Raw genomic sequence first — 17875 nt, 5'->3', positions numbered from 1 at the left:
ATTTAAATACCCTAAAGTTACACGCTTATGTAGTTTTATTTTTCTGGTAACTGAGGATGAGGAGGATGACGAGGAGGGCGAGGAGGATGATGACGAGGATGATGATGATGACAAGTGATCTCATTGGGACGTTAGCATGCTTCTTCTTCCTTTTTGGTGTTCCGATGCTAAAGGGGGAGAAGTTGATCTATTAGGACGGGTATTTGCATGGGGATGCCAAGGGCTCAGTATTTCTTTTTGGTTCTTTAGCCTTGGCATCATTTTTTACCTCTAGTTATTCGAGACTCTATTCGTATGCTACTCTATTTGTGGATCTCCCCGGTTTGTAATAAGACCTATTCGTGGTAGCCTTTATTGGACTTCGTATTGGGAGTTTGGGTTTTCTCAAGGCAAAGGTATGACAAGTTCACCCAAAGCTCTTTGCATTATCATGTTGCCTCCATAGTGTGCATATGCTATATGAATATGTCATTTATACTCGTTGCATATGTGCATGGTTTGTAAAATCTAGGGGGAGTTATGCCTCTAGGGTGTGTGTATATGTATTCAAATGCATATTCCAATTATGCACACGTCTAGGGGGAGCTCCGTCTAGCTTTTGCAAATCTAGAACCTTATCATAATATCTTATGATATATTGCAAATTCTCGTGTTGTCATCAAACACCAAAAGGGGGAGATTGAAAGAGCAAGGTCTATACCCCGGGTTTTGTGTGTTTGATAACAACACTTGAATGAATTTTACCGTGTGCATAGATTGTCTATGATAGATTTGCAGGTGCACGGTGCCCTCGCTGAACACTTCATGATCGAAAGACTGAAGCGTAGCTTATAGGTTTTCGGGTTTTGTGTGTGTGTCGTGAGGTGACGTGGCTGGAGAGGGAAAGAGAAAAACAGCAGATTCTGCCTGACCGGTACTACCGGTACCAGTAGCGGTAGTACCGCTACCCTACTGGTACCGCCCTAAGATACCGCTCTGGAAGTTTACACTGCATTATCCCACAGAGCGAGTTACGATGCCTCTACGGTACCATGAGCGGAAGTACCGCTCACAAGCGGTAGTTCCGACATGGTACCGCTTAGGTACCATAAGTCGAGTTACGACACTACCGCTCTGGTACCACTGAGGTACCGGATGGAGTCCGGGGCTCGTGGAAGCCCTAGCGGTACCACCAGCAGTACCACCAGCGGTACTACCGCCATGAGCCAACTTGGCGAATCTGTGGAGTGATTTCAAAGACAGAGCGGTACTACCGCTTGCCCAAGCGGTAGTACCGGTTGTGCGGGATCTGCACATAACGGTTGGATTTCGAGGGACCTATAAAAAGGCCCCTTCTTCTCCAGCTCGATTTCATCTCTTCTCTTCCTCTCTCCTCAATTGTTGCTGAGCTCAAACCTTGAGGATCTCCCCATCCACCCAACCAATCTTGCTCAAACTTTGTGGAGTGGTGGAGGAGGACCTGATCTACAGTTCTACCAAGAGAGAATTCACCAATACCAGCTAGTCCTTAGTGGATCTTGGAGTTAGGGTTCCTATGGTGGGATCTTGGAGGATGTGCTCCTATAGAGGCTAGCTTGGAGTTGTGCTAGCCCCATAGGGTGTTGGGAGCCTCCGGTGTTGTGGAGCTCGCCCCAACCTTGTGAAGGAACCGCCGCCTCGACCGGCTACTTAGTGGAGAAGGGGAAGCTCCTTCGTGGGGCTTTCTCGAGGAATAAGGTGAGGACTTCCTTCGTGGTGTGGCCGTCTAGCCTTCATGGCTAGCACCTCCTCAACGCAGACGTACTCCCTCTTGTGGGAGGAACTGCGGGAAACAAACCTCGCCTCGTCTCCGCACCCCCGGTTGTCCCGCTCCCTAACTTTACTATCTTGCTTGGTTCGTTTGCTTGTTGCACTAGCCTAGGATCATATTAGGATCACCCTTATCACCAAAGCTATCACCTTTACTTCCGCATCGCATAAAAACTGAAAAAGACATAAAATGTGTAGCGCCCATTCACCCCCTTCTTGTTCGCTACGATCCATTCAGAAGGGGCATGCCACCATCACCGAGAGCGTCGGCCCTAGGCCGTGCGTGCCGCCATGATCACCATATCCATCAACGCCCCATCTCTCCCTCCACAATTTGTGTAACTGTAAGATTGAACATGGTTGTGATCCCAATAATATATTCATCTATGTTTGTTATTCATGCATGTGTGAGTGATTGATTGATTCGGTTCTAGGTTGAGGTATGATCTAGTGCGCTAAATTAGAATGTGTTGTGATCTAGTATTCCTATACATGAGTCACCAAGATGAGTACACAAGATTCTTTGGCCCGGAAGTGCACTTTTTCTTTGCGAGTATATGCGAGAACTATGCATAGTGCACACAGTGTGGCAGCCAGGTAATCAAATGGGTAAAGTTTATTTGTCTATGTAATACCTTGTAAATAATGGATCACATATATTTGCCCATCTAGTACTAGTGAAAATAGCTTGAGGGTTTTAGTGCACACAGTGGAGTTGGGGACACAAGGCTTTTATTTTACTTGCGGGATTGCTAGAAGAAGAGAGAAGAGAATACTCTTTGCTTAGTTCCCCGAGAGTTCGATATAAACCCTCGATTCACCCTTGTGGGGAAAATACTCTGCTAACACAACACTCTGCACTTGGAGTCCCAACGTCATCAGTATTGTAGTAATTGTCTGTTATCACCAGATTTTAGCCAAATCAGGAGATGGGCCGCGATGGAGATGGGCTTGAAGGATATACACGTAATATGTTTCTGAATCGGCCTCGTACGAGGATTTGGGCTAGATTGCCCGTGTATCTGTACATTATGGTAGATCACATAATAGTTTAGAATTAAGAGATAGAGTTTGGTTCGTACACAGTTAGGTCTTTTCCAAAGATAGAAAGTCCACGGACTATAAATATGTATCTAGGGTTATTGAGAAAGGAGGACGATCACGTTCACAACAAACACAATCCAGGCGCATCGCCACCCCTTGTTTCGAGGGTTTCTTCCGGGTAAGCGTCATGGTGCCTAGATCGCATCTTGCAATCTAGGCAGTATCTGTTTATTCGTTGTTTGGTGTTGCTCGTACTGAAGCCTTTTTGATGGCGAGTAACACTGTTTATCGTAGATGTTTTAGGGCTTGCATCGATGATTTTCTGATATATTTGCTTAGTTGTGCTGCCCTTGAATATCTAGCTGTCCTTACACCTATTTTAGGTGTAAGGGCCGCATCTTGCTTTATCTTTGTTTAGTAGATTCGGTCTGTTATAGTTGTTCCTTGTTCTTCGAGGATTAGTTTGATATCTGTATGGTTAGGTCTTGCCAACGGGTTGAACGATCCAGTAGTGCGTAAGGTACGGTTTGCCGATCCAAGAAGGGAAGTTCCGGGAATCGACTTCGTGTTGGTTTTTAGGCCTCCTCTAGGATTAGTTTTCTGTTATCTTTCATGTCTACCAGGCTCAACTACGCGTAGGATGTTCCGGTTATGCGGTGAAAACCCCTAAACTGTCGTAGATCGATTTAACTTAGCATTGATAAAGCAGGAAACCCATGTTATCGTAGATCCATTATGAACCATGGGTTAATCGGCTCTTTGAGCCGATTCACAGGGTAACCTGAGAGCCGATCGAGGCCCATTTAATTTTACGTGTCTACCATGCAGGAAATTATTTGAAGCAATCAAACACCTTCCTGACCAGGTATAGGTCAGGTGGCACGCCCTTGCAATCACCAGGACGTGTGCCGGAGCATTGCGGGCCGTCGCCCGAGGGACCAGGGCCCACCAGCAGTCCTGGGAGCCTCCCGGCTCTCCGTGTTGCTCGTCGCTGCTCGCCGGTGGGTTTTGGCAGTCAACACATTCTGGCATGCCCGGCGGGACACTCTACAACAACTGCGTCAACGTCTGCAACTGAGATGGCAGACGCACCAGTCACATACGAAGAGCTCACTAAGGATCACAAGAAGAAGTATAATGAGGTTAAGGCTCTTATCGAAGCCGATCTCATCGGCTCTTTTGAGAGGATCCGTTCACATAGCATCAGGTGGAAGGGATTCTCACCTGAAGGCGTCCTCGATGGGGTAGACCTGTCTCTCCCTTCAGAATAACGCACCAGAGCTCTGCGCCAGGAAGTCAATTACATGGTGGCCCACTCTATACACCGTCATTCTGAAAGCCTGGTGAACTCTTTGGAGCGCATTGCGGTTCGCGTGGTTCAGGAAATCATGAAGCATCAGTACTCTCCGTCAGGGCCTACCCTAGGGACTCACCAGGGAGAAATACCATTCCAGACCAGACCGCAGCTGCCATTCGCGCTTGCCGCTCCAGAGTCGCAGGGTTCACCGGCATACGTTGTATATAAGGTGGGAGGCGATCCTGGCGATTGCCAATTCCTGTATGAGCCGCCCAAAGAAATCCCACATGGATACGTGTGCACATACGTGCCTGACTGCAACAACTTCGCGCGCACAAACCATATTGCAACAGGAGGGATTCCTGGAGGAGGAACTTCTGGAGCGGATGCCGATAAACAGGCGTGGCTAGCTAAATATGCCACCGAAACGAGTCATGAGAGCTCAGCCCCTGCAGCTCATACAGTGGAACAAATCAGTGCGATCTTGAGAGACCAGTTTGGCATCCTGCCAAATAGGAGAACAATCGGCTATTCCAAGCCGTACCCCAATGAGTATGATTTGATTCCACTGCCACCCAAATATCGGCTCCCTGAGTTCTCAAAGTTCAATGGATCAGAAGGGTCCAGCTCAATTGAGCATGTGAGCCGATATTTGGCACAATTGGGCATGATTTCAGCATCAGACCCGTTACGTGTGAGGTTTTTCGCGCAATCTCTCATAGGGCCCGCTTTTGGGTGGTACACCTCGTTGCCACCAGATTCAGTCCGGACGTGGAAGCAACTGGAAGAGCAGTTTCACGTGCAGTATCACTCAGAAGCTACCGAGGCTGGCATTGCCGATCTGGCGCAAGTACGGCAGAAGCGGGGAGAAACGGTGTCAGAATACGTTCAGCGCTTCAGATCGTCGAGAACCGATGTTATTCGGCTCGTTTGAATGAGAAAGAAGCAGTCGAGCTGGCAGCGTTGGGCCTCGCCGCGCCGCTCAAAGATCTGGCTTTGCAAGCGGAATACAATTCACTGGCGCACATGGTCCAGAAATTAACTTTGTATGAGCAGCGCCACCCAGAATTGTAGCAAGACAAGTTCATCAAGCGCCCGATCAGCCTGGTCGAGACAGAAGACGTTGAGGACTCTGAAGACCAGGAAATAGCCGTAGCTGAATGGGCTCGGGGGCAGTCCCTGTGTCCTGCAAATGGGTGAAACCACAAGGGCCTGCAAAAGGGTTTGACTTCGATATAAGCAAAGCTGAGCAGATATTCGATTTATTGCTTAAGGAGAAACAACTGAAGTTACTGATGTCTACGTTCCCCCTCCTTTCCTGTAGACAGTGTTGGGCCTCCAAGTGCAGAGGTTTGTAGAACAGCAGCAAGTTTTCCCTTAAGTGGATCACCCAAGGTTTATCGAACTCGTGGAGGAAGAGGTCAAAGATATCCCTCTCATGCAACCCTCGCAACCACAAAGCAAGAAGTCTCTTGTGTCCCCAACACACCAAATAGGTGCACTAGTTCGGCGAAGAGATAGTGAAATACAGGTGGTATGAATATATATGAGCAAGTAGTAACGGTGCCGTAAAATAGCTTGTCGGCGTGTAGTTGATGGTGGTAGTATTGCAGCAGTAGTAACACAGTAGAAACAAGAAACAAGCAAGTAGTAACTCAGCAGTATTTAGGAACAAGGCCTAGGGATTACACTTTCACTAGTGGACACTCTCAACATTGATCACATAACAGAATAGATAAATGCATACTCTACACTTTTGTTGGATGATGAACACATTGCGTAGGATTACACGAACCCTCAATGCCGGAGTTAACAAGCTCCACAATAATGCTCATGTTTAAGTAACCTTAAGTGTAAGATAGATCAAAACGACTAAACCAAGTACTAGCATAGCATGCACACCGTCACCTTCATGCATATGTAGGAGGAATAGATCACATCAATATTATCATAGCAATAGTTAACTTCGCAATCTACAAGAGATCATGATCATAGCATAAACCAAGTACTAACACGGTGCACGCACTCGTCACCTTTGCACACATGCAGGAGGAATAAAACTACTTTAATAACACATCACTAGAGTAGCACATAGATAAATTGTGATACGATGCACATTGCAATCATAAAGAGATATAAATAAGCACTTCACTACGCTCTTCAACAATGAATAAGTACTTCGTGAAATATAGCCTAAGAGACCCACACGGTGCACACACTCGTCACCTTTACACACGTGGGACAAGGAGTCTCCGGAGATCACATAAGTAAAACCCACTTGACTAGCATAATGACATCTAGATTACAAGCATCATCATATGAATCTCAATCATGTAAGGCAGCTCATGAGATTATTGTATTGAAGTACATAGGAGAGAGATGAACCACATAGCTACCGGTACAGCCCCGAGCCTCGATGGAGAACTACTCCCTCCTCATGGGAGCAAGCAGCGGTGATGAAGATGGCGGTGGAGATGGCAGCGGTGTCGATGGAGAAGCCTTCCGGGGCACTTCCCCGCTCCGGCAGGGTGCCGGAACAGAGACTCCCGTCCCCCGCATCTTGGCTTCGCGATGGCGGCGGCTCCGGAACTTTTCGCGTATCGTGGCTTCCTCCGTAAGGGTTTTCGATGCAGGGGCTTTAAATAGGCGAAGAGGCGGCGCAGAGGGTCAACGAGGCGACCACACCATAGGGTGGCGCGGCCCGGCCCCGGCCGCGCCACCATGTCATCCGGGCCCACAGGGCCCCCTCCGGCGGCTCTCGGTGTTCCGGATGCTTCCGGGCAAAATAGGAACCCGGGCGTTGATTTCGTCCAATTCCGAGAATATTTCGTTACTAGGATTTCGAAACCAAAAACAGCAGAAAACAGGAACTGGCACTTCGGCATCTTGTTAATAGGTTAGTTCCAGAAAATGCGTAAATACGACATATAATGTGTATAAAACATGTAGATATCATCAATAAAGTAGCATGGAACATAAGAAATTATCGATACGTTGGAGACGTATCAGCATCCCCAAGCTTAGTTCTCGCTCGTCCCGAGCAGGTAAAACGATAACAAAGATAATTTCTTAAGTGACATGCCATCATAACCTTGATCATACTATTGTAAGCATATGTAGATGAATGCAGCGATCAAAACAATGGTAATGACATGAGTAAACAACTGAATCATAAAGCAAAGACTTTTCATGAATAGTACTTCAAGACAAGCATCAATAAGTCTTGCATAAGAGTTAACTCATAAAGCAATAATTCAAAGTAGAGGTATTGAAGCAACACAAAGGAAGATTAAGTTTCAGCGGTTGCTTTCAACTTATAACATGTATATCTCATGGATAGTTGTCAATGCAAAGTAATATAATAAGTGCAATATGCAAGTATGTAGGAATCAATGCACAGTTCACACAAGTGTTTGCTTCTTAAGGTGGAAGGAGATAGGTAAACTGACTCAACATAAAGGTAAAAGAATGGTCCTTCAAAGAGGAAAGCATCGATTGCTATATTTGTGCTAGAGCTTTGGTTTTGAAAACATATAGAGAGCATAAAAGTAAAGTTTTGAGAGGTGTTTGTTGTTGTCAACGAATGGTAGTGGGTACTCTAACCCCTTGCCGTACAAACCTTCAAAGAGCGGCTCCCATTTTATTTTATTTTTGGGTGGCACTCCTTCCAACCTTTCTTTCACAAACCATGGCTAACCGAATCCTCGGGTGCCTCGCCAACAATCTCATACCATGAAGGAGTGCCTTTTTATTTTAGTTTTATTATGATGACACTCCTCCCCACCTTTGCTTTCTCAAGCCATGGCTAACCGAATCCTTCGGGTGCCGTCCAACAATCACATACCATGGAGGAGTGTCTATTTTTGTTAATTAATTTGGGACTGGGAATCCCATTGCCAGCTCTTTTTGCAAAATTATTGGATAAGCGGATGAAGCCACTAGTCCATTGGTGAAAGTTGCCCAACAAGATTGAAAGATAAACACCACATACTTCATCATGAGCTATAAAACATTGACACAAATAAGAGGTAATAACTTTTGAATTGTTTAAAGGTAGCACTCAAGCAATTTACTTTGGAATGGCGGAGAAATACCATGTAGTAGGTAGGTATGGTGGACACAAATGGCATAGTAATTGGCTCAAGGATTTTGGATGCATGAGAAGTATTCCCTCTCGATACAAGGTTTAGGCTAGCAAGGTTAATTTGAAACAAACACAAGGATGAACCGGTGCAGCAAAACTCACATAAAAGACATATTGTAAACATTATAAGACTCTACACCGTCTTCCTTGTTGTTCAAAACTCAATACTAGAAATTATCTAGACCTTAGAGAGACCAATTATGCAAACCAAATTTTAGCATGCTCTATGTATTTCTTCATTAATGGGTGCAAAGTATATGATGCAAGAGCTTAAACATGAGCACAACAATTGCCAAGTATCACATTATCCAAGACATTATAGCAATTACTACATGTAGCATTTTCCAATTCCAACCATATAACAATTTAACGAAGAAGAAACTTCGCCATGAATATTATGAGCTAAGAACACATGTGTTCATACGAACCAGCGGAGCGTGTCTCTCTCCCACACAAGGATGAACTTATTCAGAGAACTAAGATAACAAAACAAAAACAAAAATAAAAGCACACGTACGCTCCAAGTAAAATACATAGGATGTGATCGAATAAAAATATAGTTTCACTAGAAGAAACCCGATAAGTTGTCGATGAAGAAGGGGATGCCTTGGGCATCCCCAAGCTTAGATGCTTGAGTCTTCTTAAAATATGCAGGGATGAACCACCGGGGCATCCCCAAGCTTAGACCTTTCACTCTTCTCGATCACATTATATCACCCTCTTCTATTGACCCTTGAAAACTTCCTTCACACCAAACTTCAAGCAAACTCATTAGAGGGTTAGTGCATAATCAAAAATTCACATGTTCAGAGGTGACACAATCATTCTTAACACTTCTGGACATTGCACAAAACTTCTGAAAGTTAATGGAACAAAGAAACTCATTCAACTTAACAAAAGCGGCAATGCGAAATAAAAGGCAGAATCTGTCAAAAACAGAACAGTCCGTAAAGACGAATTTAAAGCTGGCACCAGACTTGCTCAAATGGAAAAACTCAAAACTAATGAAAGTTGCGTACATATCTGAGGATCACGCTCGTAAATTGGCAGATTTTTTCGAATTTTCTACAGAGGCCTGTGCCCAGATTCGTGACAGACAGCAATGCTGTTTCTGCGCAGCAATCCCAAATATAACATCAACTTTGACATAGAAACTTTACTTGGCACAAAAACATGATAAGGAGAGGTTGCTACAGTAGTAAACAACTTCCAAGACACAAATATAAAACAAAGTACTGTAGCAAAATAACACATGGGTTATCTCCCAAGAAGTTCTTTCTTTATAGCCGTTAAGATGGGCTCAGCAGTTTTAATGATGCACTCGCAAGAAATAGAAGTTGAAGCAAAAGAGAGCATCAAGAGGCAAATTCAAAACACATTTAAGTCTAACATGCTTCCTATGCATAGGAATCTTGTAAATAAACAAGTTCATGAAGAGCAAAGTAACAAGCATAGGAAGATAAAACAAGTGTAGCTTCAAAAATTTCAGCACATAGAGAGGTGTTTTAGTAACATGAAAATTTTTACAACCATATTTTCCTCTCTCATAATAACTTTCAGTAGCATCATGAGCAAACTCAACAATATAACCATCACATAAAGCATTCTTATCATGAGTCTCATGCATAAAATAATTACTACTCCCAACATAAGCATAATCAATTTTATTAGTTGTAGTGGGAGCAAATTCAACAAAGTAGCTATCAAATATAGGAGGTATATTGTAATCATAATCAAATTTATCCTCCATAACAGGTGGTAACAAAAGACTACTATCATTATAATCATCATAAATGGGAGGCAAAGTATCATCAAAGTAAATTTTCTCCTCAATGCTTGGGGGATTAAAAATATCATGCTCATCAAAGCCAGCTTCCCCAAGCTTAGAATTTTCCATAGCATTAGCAACAATGGTGTTCAAAGCATTCATAGTAATAACATTCCCATTAGCATGCATATAAAGTTCCATGGGTTTCTTAATTCTTTCTTCAAACACATCATGTCCTAATTCAAGATAAAGTTCATAAAGATCTCTCATATTTTTGTTGTTTTCCATTATGCCTAACTAGTGTAAACAAGAAACCAAATGTCGCAATTGCGTAGTCTAAAGGAAATAGCTTCGAGTACTTACAACGGCGCCGGAAAATAGCTTAGTAGCCGAGATCCGGAGTGTGAGTACCTTTTACCTTTCCTCCCCGGCAACGGCGCCGTAAAATTGCTTGATGTCTACGTTCCCCTCCTTTCCCGTAGACAGTGTTGGGCCTCCAAGTGCGGAGGTTTGTAGAACAGCAGCAAGTTTTCCCTTAAGTGGATCACCCAAGGTTTATCGAACTCGGGGAGGAAGAGGTCAAAGATATCCCTCTCATGCAACCCCGCAACCACAAAGCAAGAAGTCTCTTGTGTCCCCAACACACCAAATAGGTGCACTAGTTCGGCGAAGAGATAGTGAAATACAGGTGGTATGAATATATATGAGCAGTAGCAACGGTGCCATAAAATAGCTTGCTGGCGTGTAGTTGATGGTGGTAGTATTGCAGCAGTAGTAACACAGTAGAAACAAGAAACAAGCAGTAGTAACTCAGCAGTATTTAGGAACAAGGCCTAGGGATTACACTTTCACTAGTGGACACTCTCAACATTGATCACATAACAGAATAGATAAATGCATACTCTACACTTTTGTTGGATGATGAACACATTGCGTAGGATTACACGAACCCTCAATGCCGGAGTTAACAAGCTCCACAATAATGCTCATGTTTAAGTAACCTTAAGTGTAAGATAGATCAAAACGACTAAACCAAGTACTAGCATAGCATGCACACTCGTCACCTTCATGCATATGTAGGAGGAATAGATCACATCAATATTATCATAGCAATAGTTAACTTCGCAATCTACAAGAGATCATGATCATAGCATAAACCAAGTACTAACACGGTGCACGCACTCGTCACCTTTGCACACATGCAGGAGGAATAAAACTACTTTAATAACACATCACTAGAGTAGCACATAGATAAATTGTGATACGATGCACATTGCAATCATAAAGAGATATAAATAAGCACTTCACTACGCTCTTCAACAAGTGAATAAGTACTTCGTGAAATATAGCCTAAGAGACCCACACGGTGCACACACTCGTCACCTTTACACACGTGGGACAAGGAGTCTCCGGAGATCACATAAGTAAAACCCACTTGACTAGCATAATGACATCTAGATTACAAGCATCATCATATGAATCTCAATCATGTAAGGCAGCTCATGAGATCATTGTATTGAAGTACATAGGAGAGAGATGAACCACATAGCTACCGGTACAGCCCCGAGCCTCGATGGAGAACTACTCCCTCCTCATGGGAGCAAGCAGCGGTGATGAAGATGGCGGTGGAGATGGCAGCGGTGTCGATGGAGAAGCCTTCCGGGGCACTTCCCCGCTCCGGCAGGGTGTCGGAACGGAGACTCCTGTCCCCCGCATCTTGGCTTCGCGATGGCGGCGGCTCTGGAAGGTTTCGCGTACCGTGGCTTCCTCCGTAAGGGTTTTCGATGCAGGGGCTTTAAATAGGCGAAGAGGCGGCGCAGGAGGGTCAAAGGGGCAACCACACCATAGGGTGGCGCGGGCCCAGCCCTGGCCGCGCCACCATGTCATCTGGGGCCCACAGGGCCCCTCCGGCGGCTCTCGGGTGTTCTGGATGCTTCCGGGCAAAATAGCAACCTGGGCGTTGATTTCGTCCAATTCCGAGAATATTTCGTTACTAGGATTTCTGAAACCAAAAACAGCAGAAAACAGGAACTGGCACTTCAGCATCTTGTTAATAGGTTAGTTCCAGAAAATGCGTAAATACGACATATAATGTGTATAAAACATGTAGATATCATCAATAAAGTAGCATGGAACATAAGAAATTATCGATACGTTGGAGACGTATCAGTTACCCGAAGGCCATAAAATCCCTACGGCGCAAGAAATGAATGGGAGACCATACTGCAAGTGGCACCACTCGTTCACCCATGTCACCAATGACTGCAAAGAGTTGCGTCGGCAGATTCAGTTGGCGATAGAACAAGGCCGTTTGATCCTCGGTCAATTTGCCATGAAAGTGGATACACATCCATTCCCTGGCGTCAACATGGTGGAACTCAATCACTCCACGAGGCATCAACCAGGTTTCTCATTCGAGGTTAACATGGTAGGGCCGGTCCACCACCATGGCAACGACAAAGAAGAAATCGGTCATTCTCGTGGCAAAGAAAACGAGGAGGCCGGCCCACGCGACCGGCCCCGATATGATGATAGGAGGTACATCACCGAGGAACGAGTGAGGAGCGTGCGGTATCAACGACCACTCTCTGAGCACCTCCTCAACAAGTATGAGCATCAGTACGACCGACGTCGGCGGTATGATATAGATGACGAACGATATCATCGGTCTGATGCAGACAACAGGAAATATCGTCGATATGATAGAGACGACGAAGGTTATGAGCGCCGCGCTAAGGGGAAGTCAAGAGAGCAGGAAGACCTGGACAGACACTGGGATTGTCCTTTCTTTAAGCACTGCTGGGATTCGGGAATGAGCCGATTGTCCACAGTCGACAACTGCCCGGAATGTAGACATCAGAAGAAGGATACGGGAGACGTTTCAGTGTTCAAGCGTCTAGGACCTCTCCCATCTCATAACAGGCGAGCTGAGTCACCTCGAGGGGAGGATCTCGAGGAGTCAGAAGATGAAGAAGAAGATAGATACCACCGACCAAGGTGGTGCCCTGATGCGCGTAGATGTACACGTCCGTTGGGAACCCCAAGAGGAAGGTATGATGCGCACAGCGACAAGTTTTCCCTCAGAAAGAAACCAAGGTTATCGAACCAGTAGGAGCCAAGAAGCACGTAAAGGTTGTTGGTGGAGAATGTAGTGCGGCGCAACACCAGTGAAACCGACGCCAACGTGGAACCTGCACAACACAATCAAAGTACTTTGCCCCAACGTAACAGTGAGGTTGTCAATCTCACCGGCTTGCTGAAAACAAAGGATTAAACGTATCGAGTGGAAGATGGTGTTTGTTTGCAAAGAATAGTAAAAGCGAGTAGAATGTATTCAGATGTAAAAGAATGGACCGGGGTCCACAGTTCACTAGAGGTGTCTCTCCAATAAGATAACTAACATGCTAGGTGAACAAATTACAGAGCGAGCAATTGACAAATAAAGATTCAATACATATCAACGGTGATTACTATGTGATTTAATCAGGGCATTACGACAAAGTACATAGACCGCTATCCAGCATGCATCTATGCCTAAATAATCCACCTTCAGGTTATCATCTGAACCCCTTCTGGTATTAAGTTGTAAACAACAGATAATTGCATTAAGTATGGTGCATAATGTAATCAACACAAATATCCTTAGACAAAGCATCAATGTTTTATCCCTAGTAGCAACAACACATCCACAACCTTAGAACTTTCTGTCACTGTCCCAGATTAAATGGAGGCATGAACCCACTATCGAACATAATTACTCCCTCTTGGAGTTACAAGTATCAACTTGGCCAGAGCCTCTACTAGCAACGGAGAGCATGCAAGAACATAAACAACACATATATGATAGATTGATAATCAACTTAACATAATATTCTATATTCATCGGATCCCGCCAAACACAACATGTAGCATTACAAATAGATGATCTTGATCATGTTAGGCAGCTCACAAGATCTAAACAATGATAGCACAAGCGGAGAAGACAACCATCTAGCTACTGCTATGGACCCATAGTCCAAGGATGAACTACTCACGCATCAATCCGGAGGCGGGCATGATGATGCAGAGCCCCTCCGGTGATGATTCCCCTCTCCGGCAGGGTGCCGGAGGCGATCTCTCGAATCCCCCGAGATGGGATTCGCGACGGCGGCGTCTCCGGAAGGTTTTCCGTATCGTGGCTCTCGGTACATGGGGGTTTCGCGATGGAGGCTTTAAGTAGGCGGAAGGGTAGGTCGGGGGCGACGCGAGGGGCCCGGACAACGGGGCCACGCGGCCGGGGCCCGGGCCGCGCCGCCCTGGTGTCCGGCCACCTCGTGGCCCCACTTCGTCTCCCTTTCGGTCTTCCGGAAGCTTCGTGTAAAAATAGGCCCCCAGGCGTTGATTTCGTCCAATTCCGAGAATATTTCCTTACTAGGATTTCTGAAACCAAAAACAGCAGAAAACAACAATCGGCACTTCGGCATCTTGTTAATAGGTTAGTGCCGGAAAATGTATAATAATGTTGTAAAGTATGTATAAAACATTCAAGTATTGTAATAAAAGTAGCATGGAACATAAGAAATTATAGATACGTTTGCGACGTATCAAGCATCCCCAAGCTTAGTTCCTACTCGTCCTCGAGTAGGTAAACGATAACACAAATAATTTCTGAAGTGACATGCTACTAACATAATCTTGATCAACATTATTGTAAAGCATATGAGATGAATGGAGTGGTCTGAACAAAAGTTTACTAACAAAGATAATGACTAAGCAAATGAATCATATAGCAAAACTTTTCATGAATAGTACTTTCAGGACAAGTATCAATAAGACTTGCATAAGAGCTAACTCATAAGCAATAAATTCTAAGTAGAATGAATTGAAGCAACACAAAGGATGATTAAGTTTTAGCGAATGCTTTCAACTTGTAACATGTATATCTCATGGATATTTGTCAACATAGAGTAATATAACAAGTGCAATAAGTAAACATGTAAGAATCAATGCACACAGTTAACACAAGTGTTTGCTTCTAAGATAGAAAGAAATGGGTAAACTGACTCAACAATAAAGTAAAAGATTGGCCCTTCGCAGAAGGAAGCATGGATTACTATTTTTGTGCTAGAGCTTTTGTTTTAAAAACATAGAAACAATTTTCTCAACGGTAGTAATAATTCATATGTGCTATGCATAATACTTCCTACAAGTTGCATGTCTCATGCATAGAGTACTAATAGTGCTCGCACCTTGTCCTACTTAGCTCGGAAACACGGATTATCATCACATGACATATGCTTCAACCAAGTGTCACAAAGGGGTACCTCTATGCCGCCTGTACAAGTGTCTAAGGAGAAAGCACGCATTGGATTTCTCGCTTTTGATTATTCTCAACTTAGACATCCATACCGGGACAACATAGACAACAAATAATGGACTCCTCTTTTTAATGCTTAAGCATTCAACAACGATTAATATTCTCATAAGAGATTGAGGTTGTATGTCCAAACTGAAACTTCCACCATGATACATGGCTTTAGTTAGCGGCCCAATGTTCTTCTCTAACATATGCATACTCAAACCATTTGATCATGAAATCCACTTACTTCAGACAAGACGAACATGCATAGCATCTCACATGATATCCAACAAAGATAAAGTTGATGGCGTCCCCAGAAAACATGGTTACCGCTCAACAAGCAACTTATAAGAATTAAGACACATAACTACATATTCATCACCACAATAGTTTTTAAGCTATTTGTCCCATGAGCTATATATTGTAATGGTAAAGGAATGAAATTTTAAAGGTAGCACTCAAGTAATTTACTTTGGAATGGCAGAAAAATACCACATAGTAGGTAGATATGGTGGACACAAATGGCATGGGTTTTTGGCTCAAGGTGTTTGGATGCACGAGAAGAATTTCCTCTCAGTACAAGGTTTGGGCTAGCAAGGTTATTTGAAGCAAACACAAGTATGAACAGGTACAGCAAAACTCACACCAGAACATATTGCAAGCATTATAAGGCTCTACACTTTCTTCCTTGTTGTTCAAACACTTTACCCGAAAATATCTAGACTTAGAGAGAACAATCATGCAAACCAAATTAAACAAGCTCTACGGTAGTTCTTCATTAATAGATTAAATTACATGATGCAAGAGCTTAAACATGATCTATAAGAGCTCAAACAATTGCCAAATTGCCAAACCATATGCAACATTTTCCAATTCCAACCAAATAGCAATTTAACGAAGCAATTTCAGACTTCGCCATGAACATTAAAGCACAATTAAGAACACAAGTGTTCCATAAGAAAAAGCGGAGCGTAATATCTCCAATATAATAATGTTGGGATCCAACTTTATTCAAAACAAAACAAAAACAAACCGACGCTCCAAGTAAAGAACATAAGAATGTGACGGAATAAAAATATAGTTTCACTAGAAGTGACCTGATAATATTGTCGATGAAGAAGGGGATGCCTTGGGCATCCCCAAGCTTAGATGCTTGAGTATTCTTAAAATATGCAGGGATGAACCACCGGGGAATCCCCAAGCTTAGACCTTTCACTCTTCTTGATCATAGTATATCATCATCTTCTCTTGACCCTTGAAAACTTCCTTCGCACAAACTCCAAGCAAACTCATTAGAGGGTTAGTGCATAACCAAAAGTTCACATATTCAGAGGTGACACAATCATTCTAAACACTTCTGGACATTGCAAAAACTTCTGAAAGTTAATGGAACAAAGAAACTCATTCAACATAGCAAAAGCGGCAATGCAAAATTAAAGACAGAATCTGTCAAAAACAGAACAGTCCGTAAAGATGCATCTGGCAGGGGCACTTAACTTGCTCAAATGGAAAAACTCAAAACTAATGAAAGTTGCGTACATATATGAGGATCATGCTCGTAATTTTGCAGATTTTTTAGATTTTTTTACAGAGACTTCTGCGAGAATTCGTGACAGACAGCAATGCTGTTTCTGCGCAGCGATCCAAATCTATCATCAACTTTTACATGGAAACTTTACTTGGCACAAAAACATGATAAGGAGAGGTTGCTGCAGTAGTAAACAACTTCCAAAACTCAACAATACAGTAAATAAAATAAAACTTGGGTTATCTCCGAAGAAGTGCTTTTCTTTAACGCCTTTCAGCTAGGCGCAGAAAGTGCAAATCAAGTATTTTCAAGAGATGGAGCATCAACATTATCTCCAGGGGTGTTGGAAGTTTCTTCCACAATGCATGTTATCTTATCTATGTAAGTTTCAGAAGCCCCCTTTTCATTCCTCTTAGGCTTGCTATTCTCATCAAACAAATTTTCAGGAACAAGCCAAGCATAGTTATTTTCCAAAGCTTCATACATCCCTAGGAGCTTACTAGGTATTGGCGCCTTAATTTCTCTACCATCATTAACACTATTAGTATACTTAATTCTATCCATATCCATCTTTTCAAGGGTATTAGCAAAGTTGGTGTAAGAACCAAGCATTTTATATTTAGTAAAGACTTTTCTGGCCTCTCTTGCTACACCACCAAATTCTTTTAGAAGAGTTTCTAAGACAAAATCTTTCTTTTCTCCTTCCTCCATATCAGAGAGTGTAAGAAACATATGCTGAATTATAGGATTAAGATTAACAAATTTAATTTCCAACATGTGTACTAGAGAAGCAACAGCAATTTCATAAGTAGGAGCAAGTTCTACCAAGTGTCTATCTTCAAAATCTTCAGCTATACTAACATGAGTGAAAAAATATTCTATATTATCTCTTCCAATTATAGACCCTCGACCTACTGGTATGTCTTTTAGAGCGTACTTAGGAGGAAACATGATGAAGTAAACAAAAA

This window comes from Lolium rigidum, chromosome 1 (assembly GCF_022539505.1).
Source record: "Lolium rigidum isolate FL_2022 chromosome 1, APGP_CSIRO_Lrig_0.1, whole genome shotgun sequence".
NCBI lineage: Eukaryota > Viridiplantae > Streptophyta > Magnoliopsida > Poales > Poaceae > Lolium > Lolium rigidum.
Note: the sequence above shows the minus strand (reverse complement) of the source record.